This window comes from Clupea harengus, unplaced genomic scaffold, assembly GCF_900700415.2.
Source record: "Clupea harengus unplaced genomic scaffold, Ch_v2.0.2, whole genome shotgun sequence".
In the NCBI taxonomy this organism is placed as follows: domain Eukaryota; kingdom Metazoa; phylum Chordata; class Actinopteri; order Clupeiformes; family Clupeidae; genus Clupea; species Clupea harengus.
This window is the reverse complement of record NW_024880498.1, coordinates 7,715-23,994: the sequence shown is the minus strand read 5'-3', so window position 1 is coordinate 23,994 and position 16,280 is coordinate 7,715. Positions and strand designations below refer to the sequence as shown.

The window sequence follows — 16,280 nt, the reverse complement described above, 5'->3', positions numbered from 1 at the left end:
CCGGTCCCATTTACTGCAACATTTCAGCAATGCCCACAGCCCCTGGCACAGCCTCTGGCGCAGACGCAGGAGATGGCGATGACGTCCAGTACGCCACTGTTTGGTTTACCCACAGCACAACACAGGATGGGACGCCGCAAGGCTGTGCGATCGAAGATGATGTGGAGTACGCCACAGTGAACTTTTCCGTTCTCACTACTACTGATGCCCGGTAAGTACGTTCTCACTGTTGGTGCACTTTTTGGGAAATTAGTATGTACTGCGTGGTGGGAATGTGATGCATGAGGTACATACTGAGCCGATGTCCTGTATTCCCACCACACAGTTCTAGTGATGGGAACTTAATATGGAGAACATGACATGCTAATTGTTAGAACACTTTTTGTATGCAGTATGTTCATATGCCGTAAATATGATCTATAGTTTATTCTGAGTTGATGGCCTATATACACATAACATATATCCAGTGATTGGGAACTTGGCATGGAAAACATAAAGTGAGGTAGCTACACTTTTTTTAGGTGAATATGCCTTGTATTCTCAATTGTTTAAACATTTCTTGCATAATTTGACAAATCAATCTCCAAAACTGTCCAGTCAGTGATATCCTTCATGTGCTATTGTACACAGTGCTGCACTTTATGAAACAACTGCAGATTATCTCCAGATGACAAATTCAAATGAATCTCTTCAGAAAATTAGGAAAATGTGTAAACTGTGCTATTGGTTGCTCCCTGGTCTGAGGAGGAGTCTTTGATCTACAGCAATCAGCAGAATGCATACAAATGAGGACAACGGTTTCATTTCATTCCAAGTCAACGGTTAAATGGACCACTATTTTGTACTTACTTTTGTTCAGTCCAGATTGGTATCATAGTGTAGTTAGCTTTTCAGTATCAGTATGCTTGACTGAAGCTCAATAATAGTGATTATGGCTGGAACTGTAGATGATAAGCACTAATAATCCACATCTGAAGTTTTTCAATGAAAAAATAAAATAGAATAAAAAAAAGCAAATATCTTCACATTGTGTATCTAATCTTTATAGTACATACTCTGATACAAGTCCAATTGTATCAGTCAATACATCAAAAACAAGTCTTTGAATAACAATTACAAACACTTTAAAACCACTAGACATCGTATTCTGGTAACAGGCCAATACGAGACTGCACCTGGTTGGAGAAAGATGGCACTAGGCCTGAGAGTGGTCCCTTCAAAGGGAACTGGCATGGCCCCCTGCTGGTGAATGACCAATACAACTTGGTATAAAGGACATTTAAATGAGGGGAAAAATTAAAGCTCCAGCTGAGGAGGAATTAACTTTTCAGCGGAAACTTGAGTGGCTCTTAAAAGAGCCTTTGGGTTGAGTGGGGGTTTAATGGGCTTGGTGGATAGCGGGCTTGGTGATGCCCTGGATGTAATCACGAAGAACCTTGCGATGGCGGTTGGCGCCTCCCTGACCTTTACCTCCTTTTCCTCTACCGCTCATCTTTTCAAACTCTTCACACTGTTACAGTCAGTTGCATAAACACTAAAATCTAAAATATTACACAAGTATCAAAACCTTACAGTCAAGGAGCAAAACATCGGCCCAGATTTGCCAGATGCCTAGGCCGAGGTGGAGGTAGAGGAAGAGGAAGACCTGAAGCAGGAGGGTAACGTGCTCAAAGAAGAAGAGGACCAAATTTATCAACTTAATTTGAAAGGAGGAAGGGGGCCATATCCACGAAAGAACAAGAGAGAGAGAGATCATAAATATGGTTTTGGCCAAGCATGCTATCAGGCTCAGAGAAATTCAAGCCAACATTATCGGTAACCATGCCATTTTCACTAATGTCCATCAGGTCTCTCAGTCAACACTGGCAAGCATCCTGAAAAGACATCAGGTTCAAATGAAACAACTTCTATCTGTACTGTATTTTCAGATTTTCTTTCCTCTTTTTTTTACTGTAATTGTAACCTGTACTGGATACAGAATTTTACGCTTGTCTGATATTTGCTGAGCTTACAGTGTTTCGCACACTACTGTAGTAGCATGAAAAGTGGGACATGTTTTGTTGTGATTCTCTATGTAACCATGATGACTGATTTGGGTATATGGAGAGAAATTAATTATATTTTCATCAGTCTGCAGCATTGGTCTTGTGTAGTGTTTGGTGAATAGTGTACTTCACTTACACTACTCTAATAACTTAGAAGTAGAATTGCTAAAAGTGTTTTAGGTTTGCAACAGCAGTGTGTAACTGGTACAAACAGAATGAAGTCATATGCAACTTGTGTGTTTAATATGGTAACAAAATATAGTTTTGATAAATTAGTGTATAGTTTTTACAAGAGTGTTTCATTTTGCAAAGGACCTGAGGTGTTTGGCTAATTGTGTGTGTGGTTGTGCTAATTGTGTGTAGTGTTTTGAAAAACAAAACAATCAAGAAAAACTATAAGATATTTAAAATGCCTGCCATCAATTTGTCTCCAGATCTCTAACTCATGTGCCTGAATCTCTGCTTACATTTACAGTGCAGTCTCTAGGTGTTCACTTTAAGCCTAAGGGTCTTCCAAGTAATATACTATTCTAGCAAATAGCCAATCAATCAAAAATACATTGTTTTCAGTGTTGTATATAACAAATTGAGAAGAGAGAGGATATTATTATAAAAAAATATTTTCTAATGTTATAAGAGACATTCAAAAGAACGATTCTAGCAAAAGGAGTACAGGGGAAAGAAGAAAGAAAGTCATAAGACATCAGCAATCGAACACGAGGAAGAAAAAACATGAATGCTCCCTGTGTTTCAAAACCTTTCCTGCACCTTTACGCTCTTGCAATTCATCAACTAACATACACAGGAGAGAAGCCCCATCATGCTCTCAATGTGGAAAGAGTTTTAGTTATATGTCTCAACTCAATACACACCAGAGGATCCATACTGGAGAAAAGCCATACCATTGTAGTACATGTTGGAAGAGTTTTAGTTTATTTTCAGGAGTAACATAGTGCTTACTGTACATCAGTTCATACATACTGGAAAGCCACACCACTGTTCTCACCGTGAAAAGACTTTTACTCGAATTTCTCATCTCAAGAGACACCAGAGGATCCATACCGGGGAATAGCTGTATCAGTGTACTACTTGTGGGAAGAGATTCAGATGTAGCTCAGATCTCACTGTCCATGAGGTCACACATCAGTCCCAGTTTCGTATGATTCAGCAATTTACTGCCTTTTTCCACAATGCTGCATTCTTTATCATTTACCGTATACATTGAGCAGAAGTTACACCTTGATGTTTAACTGCAATTTATTTCTGCTTCTTTTGGCCTCCTAATGGTGGTATAAGGTTATGCACACTCTGTCTCAACCACTGCCACTGCTTCATGTCCCATTCGCTTGATGTCAGGTGTGTGATGGACTGACGACAATCCTGAAGTTAGTGTGATGTTAGAAATTAGTTTTATGTTAACAACATCCCTGGATCTATATCTGTTATACTTTTATTAAACTCAATTTAAAATGTCCCCAAATCCATGCATATTGATTTACAATGCATCATGCATTTCAATAACATTCTAGTATGGCTGAAATGAGCATATAAGCAATAATAATACAATTATTATTGTTGTTTTGTGTTCTTGGGTAGGTTGTATAGATTGTCTGACAAACATATACACAATTTCAAATATGCTTTTGCTAGAAATGAATACAAATATTAAAATATTAATTAGACACATATACATGTATTTGCAATATATGGACAGTAACACATGTGATGTCATGAAAAGTAAAAGTAAGCTGTTGGCCGTTTGATGCTGCTGCACACTCAGCTTTTTTTCACTATTTTATCCCCTATTTTTGTTTTATTGAAATAAACCCGTTTTTGTACACTCTGTGGTCTGGCTCAAATTTATGTTGCGGCTCATGAGCCAGGTCATGACAGCATTTTCAAGAAGGACCCAGCTCTAAAAACATCAAATGGGGAAAAAGCCTAAGAATTAGTGGGGAAAATATGACCGGTCTATTACTAAATGCAATGTGCAGTATGCAATAAAACAGTACATTCAATAGATGAATTGTTTACGTTCCATGCCATTAGACCTATTCATCAACAAGGATAGGCCTAACTATGTGGACTTTGGAACTCGCTTTTTATAACTTCATTTCCAAAAGACATTGACACCCTGTTCAATAGATGCTGTAGTTACTGCCTTGTTGTGTTTGGAAGGGAGGCCTACGCTGGGGAGGAGAGAGGAAGCTTGATTAAAAGTTAATTTAAATGTTGATGTTATGGAACAATCATGGGGATATGCCTACAGAACACATTAGTGTGAAAGGGCATTAACATCATTAACAATAAGGGCATCTAAATGGGTTGTTGGTGGTGAAAGGCTGCATATGCGTCACTATGAAATGCAGTGCACTACTACCATCTAGTGGTGACAGGATGTTATGACAATGTTGTGATATCCACTCACAAATCAGATCACAATTCACAACAGGAAATAACTGTGTGTGTGTGTGTGTGTGCATAATAGCCATATCAGTAGTTAAGCAGTCTACCCCCCCCCCCCCCCCCCCCCCCGCCCCTGTGCGTCAGGAAGGAGTAATCTGCTATGTGTGAATGAGTGTATGTGTTTCTCTCACTCTATCTTTGTCTATGTGTGTTTATTTGTGTGTGTGTGTGTGTGTGTGTGTGAGAATGAGTGGGGTATGTAGGTACTGAAACAAGTAAGCAGTCAGAGTTAGGACAAACATACACACGCCTTTTAGAGTGTCACATCAGTTTGTCATTTATAAAGGATTTGTAAATCATCCCTCCCTCAATCATAGAAACAACTAGAAAGGGATGACACAAAAATGAAATAAAATAAGGGTGAGAGTGACATTGGTATCACCGCCCCCCCCCCCCCCCCCTCCCCACACACACACCCACACCCACACACAGACAGAGAGATTCACATCTATTTCCATCTTTTTATTCCCCAGCATATTTTGAACAGTTTAACTATGAATACAGTGATGCTTAAGCCATAGTAACATGTTTATCAACATGTAATAGGCTCAATAATTATATATGAATTATCAATATGTTCCATCACAGCATCACACAATGGTGTTTGAACAGGAGTGTGTGACTCTTCTGCAGACTCTGGTGATCCTGCGGGATCAGGAGGTCATGTGATCTGGCACAGGGACACTGAGGAGGTATTATAAACCCCAAACCCAGGATAGAGGGGCTCAGTGAATGTGGAGTGGAACGTGTGCAGGTGGGTGAGAGTGTCAGAGGAGACGCTGTAGAAGGACAGAGTGCCTGCTGGCCAGTCCAGGTACACTCCTACTCTGCTGGAGCGGGAGGAGGGGACAGGTATGTCAGTACTCTTATTATTGTGCCTGGCAGAGTAACTGTTACCATAGTATTCCAGACTCCAGGACTTGTCATTATATCCAAACCCTCTGTCACTACCCCCCCCTTTCCTCTCCATGCTCTTATATGCCACTGCTATATGAGCCTCAACACCACTCCACTCAGCCTCCCAGTAGCAGCGTCCAGACTGACCCTCTCTACACAGCACCTGAGTACACCAGTCAAATCTCTCTGGGTGGTCAGGATACCGCTGCTCCTCACTCTCACGTGTCACCTTTCTGTTCCCCTCAGAGAGAGAGAGATTTCTGCCTGCTGTGTTTGGGTCCAGTGAGAGCTCACAAGCATCTGCAGACAAGAGGAGAGAACATCAGAATATGGGGTAGGAAAGGGACTGTTCCACTGCACCCATCCACACACACACACACACACACACACACACACACACACACACACACACACACACACAATCATACAGATGTTCTTCCTGCTTGCACACAAACAAACGCATGCTCAAACACACATACACACACCATCACACACAGATCCAATAGACGTGTGTGTGTGTGTGTGTTTCTGTGCTAAAAATTCTGGGAGGAGAATGAGAAGAGTGTATATTTGTGTGTGTGTGTGTGTGTGTGTGTGTATTTCTATGTTAAAAATCCTGGGAGGAGAATGAGAAGTGTGTATATTTGTGTGTGTGTGTGTGTGTGTGTGTGTGTGTGAGTGCATGATTCAATGTACCTGTGTGCATGTGTGTCAAGAAGGCAACAGGGAGTATATGTGTAATCTCCTATATGTGTGTGTGTTTGTACATTGTTGTGTATTTGTGATATTTGTGTGTGTGCCAGGAAGAAGTATATGTGTAATCTCTTGCGTGTGTGTGTCAGGAATGATCTATGATATCTTGTTTGTGTGTGTGTGTGTGTGTTTGTGTGTGTCAGGAAGTATATGTATGATCTCTTCTGTGTGTGTGTATGTGTATGTGTGTGTGTGTGTGTGTGTGTGTGTGTGTGTGTGCATATGAGTGAGAGAATGTGTATGTATGTGTGTGTGTGTGTGTTTATGTGTATTTGTGATATCTGTGTGTGTGTGTGTTTTATGTGTGTGTGTATGTATGCATGTAGGTGTGTGAGTGAGTGAGTGAGTGAGTGAGTGAGTGAGTGTGTTTGTGTATTCTGTGTATTTCTGATATCTGTGTGTGTGTGTGTGTGTTTATGTGTGTGCGTATGTATGCATGTAGGTGTGAGTGAGTGTATTTGTGTTTCTGTGTATTCTTGTGTATTTGTGATATTTGAGTGTGTGTGTTTGTTTATGTCTGTGTAAGAGAATGTGTGTGTGTGTGTGTGTGTCAGGAAGTATGTATGATCTCTTGTGTGTGTGCTTGTTTGTGTGTGTGTGTGCTTCAGGAAGTATATGTATGATATCTTGTGTGTGTGTGTGTGTGTATGCCAGTAGGTGAGTGAGTAAGTGAGTGGGTGTGTGTGTGTGTGTGTGTGTGTGTGTGTGTCTGTGTGCATGTGCATTCTTGTGTATTTGTGATATTTGTGTGTGTGTGTGTGTGTGTGTGTGTGTGTGTGTGTTTGTTCCTGTCTTTGTAAGAGAATGTGTGTGTATTCTTGTGTATTTGTGATATTTGAGTGCGTGTTATGTGTGTGTCTCTCTGTGTGTCAGGAAGTATATGTAGGATCTCTTGTGTGTTTGTGTGTGCATGTGAGCGAGTGAGTGTGTCTGTGTATTATTGTGTATTTGGGATATTTGTGTGTGTGTTTGTGTTTGTTTATGTCTTTGTAAGAGAATGTGTGTGTGTCAGGAAGTATGTATGATTTCTTGTAAGTGTGTGTGTGTTTCTGTCATTTTCTCTCTCTATATATACGTGAGTGTGTGTCAGGAAGGTATATGTGTAATCTCTGTGTGTGTGTGTGTGTTTCTGTCACACTCTCTCTCTCTATGTGTTTATGTGTATGTTTGTTAATGTCTTTGTAAGAGAATGTGTATGTGTGTGTGTGTGTCACGAAATATGTATGATATCTTGTGTTTGAGTATGTGTGTGTGTTTGTAAGCATGTAGGTGAGTGAGTGAGTGAGTGAGTGAGTGAGTGAGTGTGTGTTTTGTGTGTGTGTGTGTTTGTGTGTGTGTGTGCGTGCGTAAATGACTGTATGTGTGCGTTTCCGTCACTTTCTCTCTCTGTATATGTGTGTGCGTGTGTGTGTCATGAAGTATACTGTATGTATGATCTCTTGTGTGTGTGTGTGTGTGTGTGTGTGTGTGTGTGTGTGTGGGAGGGAGTGAGCGAGTGAGTGTACATTCTTGTGTATTTGTGATATTTGTGTGTATGTGTGTGTGTGTGTGTGTGTGTATGTATGTGCATCCTTCTGTATTTGTGATATGTGTGAGTGTACAGTACAGGCAAGTACAAACTTAAAGGACACAACACACACACACTCAGGTGTGTATCCCTTAAGGTAGACATCACAGACCAAACACTGCCAGGCTTGGTTCAGTATTTGTGATATGTGTGAGTGTGTTTGAGTGTGAGTGTGTGTGCATCCTTTTGTATTTGTGATATTTGTGAGTGTGTGTTTGTGTGTGTATGTGTGACTGTATGTGTGTGTGTGTGTTTATGTCTGTGTAAGACAATGTGTATGTGTGTAAGTATGTGAGAGAGAAAGTGTGTCTGTCTGTCTGTGTGTGTGTCAGGAAGGAGTATATGTGTAATATCTTGTGTGTGAGAGTGTGTGTGTGTGTGTGTGTGTGTGTGTATGTATGTATGTATGTATATGTGTTTGTGTATCCTTCTGTATTTGTGATATTTGTGAGTGTGTGTATGTGTTTGTGTATCCTTGTGTATTTGTGATATTTGTGAGTGTGTGTGTGTGTGTGTGTGTGTCAGGAAGGAATATATGTATAATATATCGTGTGTGTGTGTGTGTATGTATATGTGTTTGTGTGTGTGTTTGGTACGTGCATCCTTGTGTATTTGTGATATGTGTGTGTGTGTGTGTGTGTGTGTGTGTGTGTATGTGTGTTTGTGCATCCTTGTGTATTTGTGATGTGTGTGTGTGTGTGTATAGGACGAAGGAAGGAGTATGTGTGTAATCGCTTGTATGCAAATCGCTTGGGTGTAAATTAGTCTATGTGTGTGATTCTGCCACTTTCTCTCTCTCTCTCTCTATCTCTATCTCTGTTTGTGTGTGTGTGTGTGTGTGTGTGTGTGTGTGTGGGGTGTGTTTAGTAATGTCTGTGTATAAGAATGTATTTGTTTGTGCATTCTTGTGTATATGTGATATGTGTGTGTGTGTGTGTGTGTGTGTGCACACGTCTTTCTCTTTCTGTGTATGTTTGTGTGTGTGTGTGTGTAGAAAAGGAGTATATGTGCGTATATATATATATATATATGAGTATATATATCTTGTGTATGAGTGTGTGAGAGGGTGTGATAGTGTGTGTGTATGTGTGTCTGTGTCTGTGTTTGTGTATCTTTCTCTCCATCTCTATCTCCGTTTGTGTTTGTTAATGTCTAATTAAGAGAATGTGTGTTTCAGGAAGATGTATGATCTCTTGTGTGTGCAGTAACAAGTATGTGAAATGCCTTCATTCACACACACACACACACACACACACACAAAACAATCTGTCACACACACACTTAGCAGGCAAGTACAAACTTAAAGGACACAACACACACACTCAGGTGTGTATCCCCTTAAGGTAGACATCACAGACCAAACACTGCCAGGCTTGGTTCAGTAAGTGTCAGATATCAATTCTGTTCAGCTTTCATTGTCATGATGGCACAGGCCATTTTAATCTTATGGCAGTAAGCTGGCAGCTGTTTTCAGGGCCAGACACTGCAGTTGCTCAGCAGCAGCTGTATGAGCTGGGAGTCGACTTGATCACATTCATGTTCATGTTTTAGAATTATCAAGTCAAATGGAATCAAAGAATGACCAAGTGAAAACAAAGAAACATCAGCCTGATCACACACAAATGATCACATGCACTACTAAACCTATAAACATACACAACCTCTTTCTCTTACATACACACACACACACCTCAATGTTTCCATGTGTTCATATACAATCATGTGTATGTATTTTTTCAGGGAAAAATGAATAAAATCACTCACATTTTCTCGGTCCTGGTTTAATCCTGAACTCTCCTCCATGGTCATACCTCAAAAAAGAAGGGGAGAAGAAAATACAGTTGAGCACAAAACTGTGAGTTTAGCATGTGAACTGATTTGTTATCAGTGTATCGTTTGAATCAAGCAAAACTATATAAGTTTTGTAGATCAACAGGGAACAAACTAAGCATGCAATACAAAAACAGTAATATATTTCATAGCCTGGTTATTCTTTCTGGGATAGACACACTGGAACCCCTTCAGTTTCCCTATCAACAAATCAGATCAACCAAGGGTCTCCACAGCAAACAAAGACAGCCATGTTAGAATGCGGTTCATTAGCTACAGCTCAATATTCAACACCATCGTCGACCCCCACACTAACAGACAAACTACTCATGGCCTTATCCCCTCCCTCCCTCTGCAGCTGGATCATGGACTTCCACACTAGCAGACCACAATCTGTCAGCATTGGGCCTCTCTCCTCAAAGACACTAATCATGAACACTGGCTGCCCTCTACACACTCTTCACATATGATTGCAATGCCTCCTATGAGAGCAACTCCATCATCAGGTTTGCTGATGACACCACTGTCATAGGCTTGATCACTGGTGGTGATGAGACAGCGTACAGGAGTGAGGTGTCAAGCTGAGTGACATGGTGCCATAAGAACAACCTTTCCCTCAATGTCATCAAACCTGAAGAGATGATTGTGGATGTAAGGAGAAGGAACAGAGGACATCAGCACCAACATCATCAGTTACTTCACATAGACGGGTCTGCACTGGTGAAGGTGGACACCATTACATTCCTAGGAGTTCACATCAGTGAGGACCTCACATGGTCATAGAGTACAGACCAGCTGATCAAGAAAGATCAGGAGCAGCTGTAAATTGAGGAGGCCACCTAGTATCATTACACAATTCTACAGGTGCGATATTGAGAGTATGCTAACAAACAGGCTGGCAGTGTGGTGTGACAACAGCACTGCTCAGGACCACCAGAGAGTCATCAAGACAGCAGAGAAGGAGCTCCACTCCCAACCCTGGAGCTCATTTACTACCAGAGAGTCTGTAGGCAGGCCCGAGGCATAGTAAAGGACACCACCTATACCATGCTGTTATGTCCCTGTGTGTGTTTCTGCTTGTTTTGCGCTTGATTGCTCTTGTGTTTGCAGTTCCTTGTTTATGTGTGTCTGTGTGTTTTCCAGGATGTCCTATGGGCTGATGACCCCCAATTGACAATGCCTCTGCCTGCTGATGTTTCAATGGGGTTCTACTCTTCCAGTTTGTGAGACTCAGGAACTAGACAAGGCCAAAACGTGCAGATTTAGTCTGTTTTGGACCAGATACTGTAAATGTTCTAATGTTTCCTAGTTTCATAGGTCTTCGGTGTAATCAATTCTTTATATGTTCACAGGCTTTGTGTCAACATATTTTTTGCCCACAGTGCAATCTCTTTCTTTTGTTCTTGCCTCTGACCCTAGATAGGGGTGTGACACAAGCACACATAATTTACTCAGTTTATCCAGACAGTCAGGCAGGTGGGACTGCAGTGTGAGCAGTTCCTGCTGGAAGGAGAGAAGTGGAGAGGGGAAAGGGGGAGGAAGGAGTGTAACAACACTGTTGCTATGGGCACCAGGGCTGTCTGGATGCACCCACAGCACTGCTGGGAAGTTTTGGTTGAGACAGATGTCTGACAGCAGCACTGACTGCCATCAGCCCTGGCATGCTGTGACAGAGAAGATGAGGGGAATAGAAGTGGCTGCTGACTGGTGATACTAGCAGGACATGTGCACCCATGACTTCTTGGTAGTTAGGAAGAGGAGCAACATGCACATCCATGTAGGAATAGAAAGAAGATGCACCTCCAACAGTCCAGACTTGGTGCTCTTAGTGAAAAGAGTTTGGCCATCCGCTCCATTCAAATCTCCCTCCACACCCCCTGAGCCTTGGTGCCCTCAGCAACTGTTTCAAATGTTATGTACACCCAGATAAACACCCAGCACTCACCTGAAAGTCTCTAGTTTACAGTTTGGATCATTCAGTCTGCCTGTGAGCTCTCTGACACCGGAGTCTCCTGGGTGATTGTAGCTCAGATCCAGCCATTTCAGGTAGGAGGGGTTTGATTTGAGGGCAGAGGCCAAGAAAGAACAGCCCTCGTGTGTGATGAGACAATGAGACAGTCTGAAACAAGACATCATCTTTTCTCATTATTATAGAAGGAAAATGCATTAAAGGTATGTACGGTATTTGTAAATTCAGCCATTTTGTCAGTCAAAATCCCACACATTTATTTATGGAAAAAAAATTATGGTAACACTTTTTTATGAAGCCTCAGAATAAGAACGGGACGATCCAAAGATGCTCTGGTCAGATGGGGCTACAAGACTGGCCCAACCACCTGTGAATGTGGAGAAGCAGACCATACACTGGAGCATTGCCTTGTCTGCGCTCTACTACCTAACCCTTGCAGCCCAAAAGACCTTGCAGTGTTCAACAAAAACGCAAAGGACTGTGTAAAGAACTGGGAAACTGCCATATAACTATCCCTGCCTAACCCTATAAGGGACTTAATAATGACATAAAGTATCTATAAGTCATTATAGCAATCATTATTCACGGGTGCAAACTCATCAGGGATGAAAAAGGTGACAACGATGCGAACCTCCTAGGAGGGTCTGGGGCATGCTCCCCGGGGGAATATATTTTATATATAAGAACATTTTGCACATTTTAAAGTTCAATGCATCAATCTGGTGCACTTTGACAACAAAATTATGAGGCTAGATCAATGAAAAACTTTGTGCTGTTGTAAACAATTTTGTGCTCTGGTAACAGTTTCATCATACACATTTCTGTGTTGAATGTTGCACGGGCACAGGCCAACCCAACCACCCACCCCAATACCCTCCTGACCACCCACTCCAGTCCACTTCACCAAAGCACATTACGTCACTGATCTCCATCAGGTATTAAGCCAAAAAAAGGGCCAACTATAGGAACAGAAAATCAACAGAGGCTGCATCAGACATGGCCTAGCTTCTCCGTGTTCTTGAAAAACTGTAACAGTGGGAACACATATTCTTTTTTCTTTACATTACTCTTTGAGTCTATCTTGTCAGGACAAGGCCCATATGCACCTGACTCCTAGTTGAGCCACAGTAATGGCATCCTCCTCCTACAATTCTCTCATTCTGAAAACACACTGAAGTAGGAGAGTGGTAAGTTTGTCCAGTTGCAGTGAAGCGCCCGACAGTAGAAAACAGTTCATACACATACCTCATGAAAAGTAAAAGTCATCATGAAAAGTAAAAAACAAATAATGATAAAATAAATATTAATATGTATCTACTGATCTTTGCTTTAAATTACATTTTTGTATGATTCCGATCATTTTTATAATCAAAATCGCTGAATTTGACCATGTCCTATTCAAACAGAGAGGCGACTCGCGAGGTGAGGCAGCGACGAGCTGCGCCTCATCTCAGATTGTGCAATCCCTCACACACTGGGTTGAGCGCATGACTTTTGCTTTCTCATTGTTTGTCATCACTGAAATATTTGTAGACACTTTTATTATATGTCGGTTGTATCCATATAATAGGTAATGTAATGTATTTCACATATGTGAAGAAGCTATTTAGTCTTGCTGATCTGCCATAAAACCACAGTGAAAAAGCACATAGGGGAGGCAAACCTAACCTCTGCCTCAATGAAGGGGGCGTGCGATAGCCTGGAAAATGGACTTCCAATCCAGTGAAGTGATAGATAAATACATAATGAGAGACCAATGCCAGAGCTAAAAGGTTTGCTTCAAACGACAGGACAGAAGATAACTTTAGCAGCTACACTCCGGACCAAACTCGGCTGACTGCCATGTCTTTTAAGTAAATGTAAATTTTTTGCCGTTTTCACACTTAGATTTTTGACAAAGTTGCCGAGAAAAAGACACTGTACTATCCGATAACACCGTTATTGTAACCAGCAAAAAATAGTTGATGTGATTTGCGAGGCGTCTGTCAGCCAACTGTCTGACATTAGCACGTTAGCCTACGTTAGATAGTATAACGTTCTTGCAGCGTACCAACGTCACACGTTACCGTAAATGCCATCTTAAAAAGGCCGCTCGAAACCAACGCTTTCACCCGAAAGACATGTCTTGTAATACACCTGTCTATTACGGCATCGAGGCAGAAGACCCGAAATAAAAAGCGTGCCTGTCATGGTGACATAGGGTTGGCCAAACGAACAAGCTTGAAAAATATTCTTCATGACAGCTTGCGTTCGCAGATTACTTGGAGGACCCCCCCCCTAAAAATATTTTTATTGCAGATCTACACGAATCACACAAATTACCTATTTTGGATCAAAAACGGCAAATTTCACAGAAAGGTGACAAGTTTGCACACCTGATTATAACTATGTATAATGTCTTCACAATGACTCATAACACCTTTATGAAACATTATATCAGTTAATTATAAATGGTTACAATTTAAGACAGAATAATGCATTATAAATATGTGATCGTCAGTCTGTGTAACACTTTCTATGAAGCCTGCATTTATAAGGCCTTATACGGGCATTAATAATGCCTTTAAAAAGGTAGCTATAAGTCATTGTAGCACTCATTGTAACTATGTAAAATGTCTTCACAATGACTCATAACCACCTTTATGATACATTATGTCAGTTAATTATAAATGGCTATAATCTAAGACAGAATGATGCATTATAAATATGTGATCATTAGGTCTGTGTATCTGTCAAATGGGGATTAACTATTTAAAGTAACTGGGGAGGAAGCTAAACAAACACAGAAACAAACTCAGGATTGCACAAATTTAGAGAGTCCTAATCTGCTTCACTCGCGATAGAGCGCGGAACTGAGATAAACGGAGCTCTTGATAACGCATGCGTGGGATCCTGATGGCACGGCACTTGCTGAAGTGGAATTCAGCAAACAAGAACGTGCTGGGGTGAAACCCATCGAACACGAAGAGGGTTGATACATAACCATTTATAATTAACTGATATAATGTATCATAAAGGTGGTTATAAGTTATTGTGAAGACATTATACATAGTTATAATGATTGCTACAATGACTTATAGCTACTTTATAAGTCATTATTAAGGCCCTTATAATGCCCTTATAGGGCCTTATGAAGCTAGGCTTCATAGAAAGTGTTACCCAATGTATTGTAAGAGCAGATAAATCACTAACAACATTCGTGGGTGTTAAGTTTGTATACATGAATGTGTGTTTGCATCTGTGTGTATGTTTGTTTGTCTTTATGTGTGTGTGTGTGTGTGTGTGTGTGCTTGTAAGTGTGTGTGTGTGTGTGTGTGTGTGTGTGTGTGTGAAAGATGGAAAAGGAGAGTGATAAGAAGTGTTTACTGCTGAATTAATAGTGACCCTTTACATGTGAAGATCATGACAGTTCACTATCACTGTCAAATTCACTGATATCAACTCAGTATTTGGTCTTGTGATACTCACACTAGTTTCTTCAGTTTACAGTTGGGATCCTCCAGAAGAGAAGAAAGATGCTTCACTCCTGAGTCTCCTGCTTTATTCCCATTCAGCCACAGCTCTCTGATGTGTGAGGGGTTTGATCTCAGTGCTGATGCAAGAGAACTGAAGCCTTCCTCTGTAATACTGCAGTTTGACAGGCTGTAGAGAGAAGGAGAAAAAACATGTTTCATCTCAGTTTACTGTTGGCACTTCCATTAGCACTTAATATAGCAGACAGTGACTTAAGTCACAATTTGAAGACTTTTATGGTGTATTTACATATAAAGAGAGAGAGAGAGAGAGAGAGGTAACAATGAAAACAATGTTTTAAAAATGAAAACTGAAATGTAAATCTAATGTAAAGCTTAAAGCAGCTTTAGAAGGGGACAGAGGATGAATCTGTCACTCTGGATTCATTGCACATAGAAAGCCCCTTTAAGTCGTTCAAAAGACTTAACTAGACTTCCATAGAGAATAACAAAGGATAGGAAACAGAACTAGCTACTGCCCAATTAGGCCAGTTTACATTTGGGATCCTCCAAAAGAGAAGAATGCAGCTAATGTATGTTGATTGAAGAGAATGTAACAGCATCCACTAACCTCAGTTTTTGTGCATGTGTTTTTAAGTGTGTGTGTGTGTGTGTGCGAGTGTGTGTGTGTGTGTGATAAAGATGGAAAAGGAGAGTGTGTTGTAAACGTGTTTGTGTGTGTGTGTTTGTAAGAGTGTGTGTGTGTGTGTGTTTGTAAGAGTGTCTGTGTGTGTGAGTGATAAAGATGGAAAAGGAGAGTGTGTTTTAGGTGCGCGCGTGTGTGTGTGTGTGTAAGTCTGTAAGTGTTAGTGTGTACGTGTGTGTATGTGTTTGTAAGAATGTGTGTGTGTGTGTGTGCAAGTGTGTGTGATAAAGATGGAAAAGGAGGATGTGTTGTGTGTGTGTGTGTGTGTGTGTGGGGCGGGTGGTGGTGGTGGAAGAGTGTTTCTGTGTGTGTGTGTGTGTGTGTGATGAAGATGGATAAGGAGAGTCTGTTGTAAGTGCGTGTGTGTGTTTGTGTGAGTCTGTAAGTGTTCGTGTGTGTATGTGTAAGTGTGTGTGTTTGTAAGAGTGTGTGTGTGTGTGAGTGATAAAGATGGAAAAGGAGAGTGTTTTAAGTGCGCGCGTGTGTGTGTGTGTGTGTGTGTGTGTGTGTGTAAGTCTGTAAGTGTTAGTGTGTACGGGTGTGTATGTGTTTGTAAGAGTGTGTGTGTGTGTGTGTGCAAGTGTGTTTGTGTGTG

General features: G+C 41.1%; 1 long non-coding RNA gene across 1 annotated transcript; it reads right to left on the bottom strand.

The window, feature by feature from the left end:
* Positions 1-9,084: 9,084 nt before the first annotated feature.
* Positions 9,085-15,047, bottom strand: LOC122132273. Its single transcript, XR_006152187.1, has 3 exons — positions 14,996-15,047; positions 11,504-11,677; positions 9,085-9,539 (listed from the first exon to the last, which is right to left on the bottom strand). It is a non-coding gene; the product is annotated as an uncharacterized LOC122132273 (long non-coding RNA).
* Positions 15,048-16,280: the final 1,233 nt, after the last annotated feature.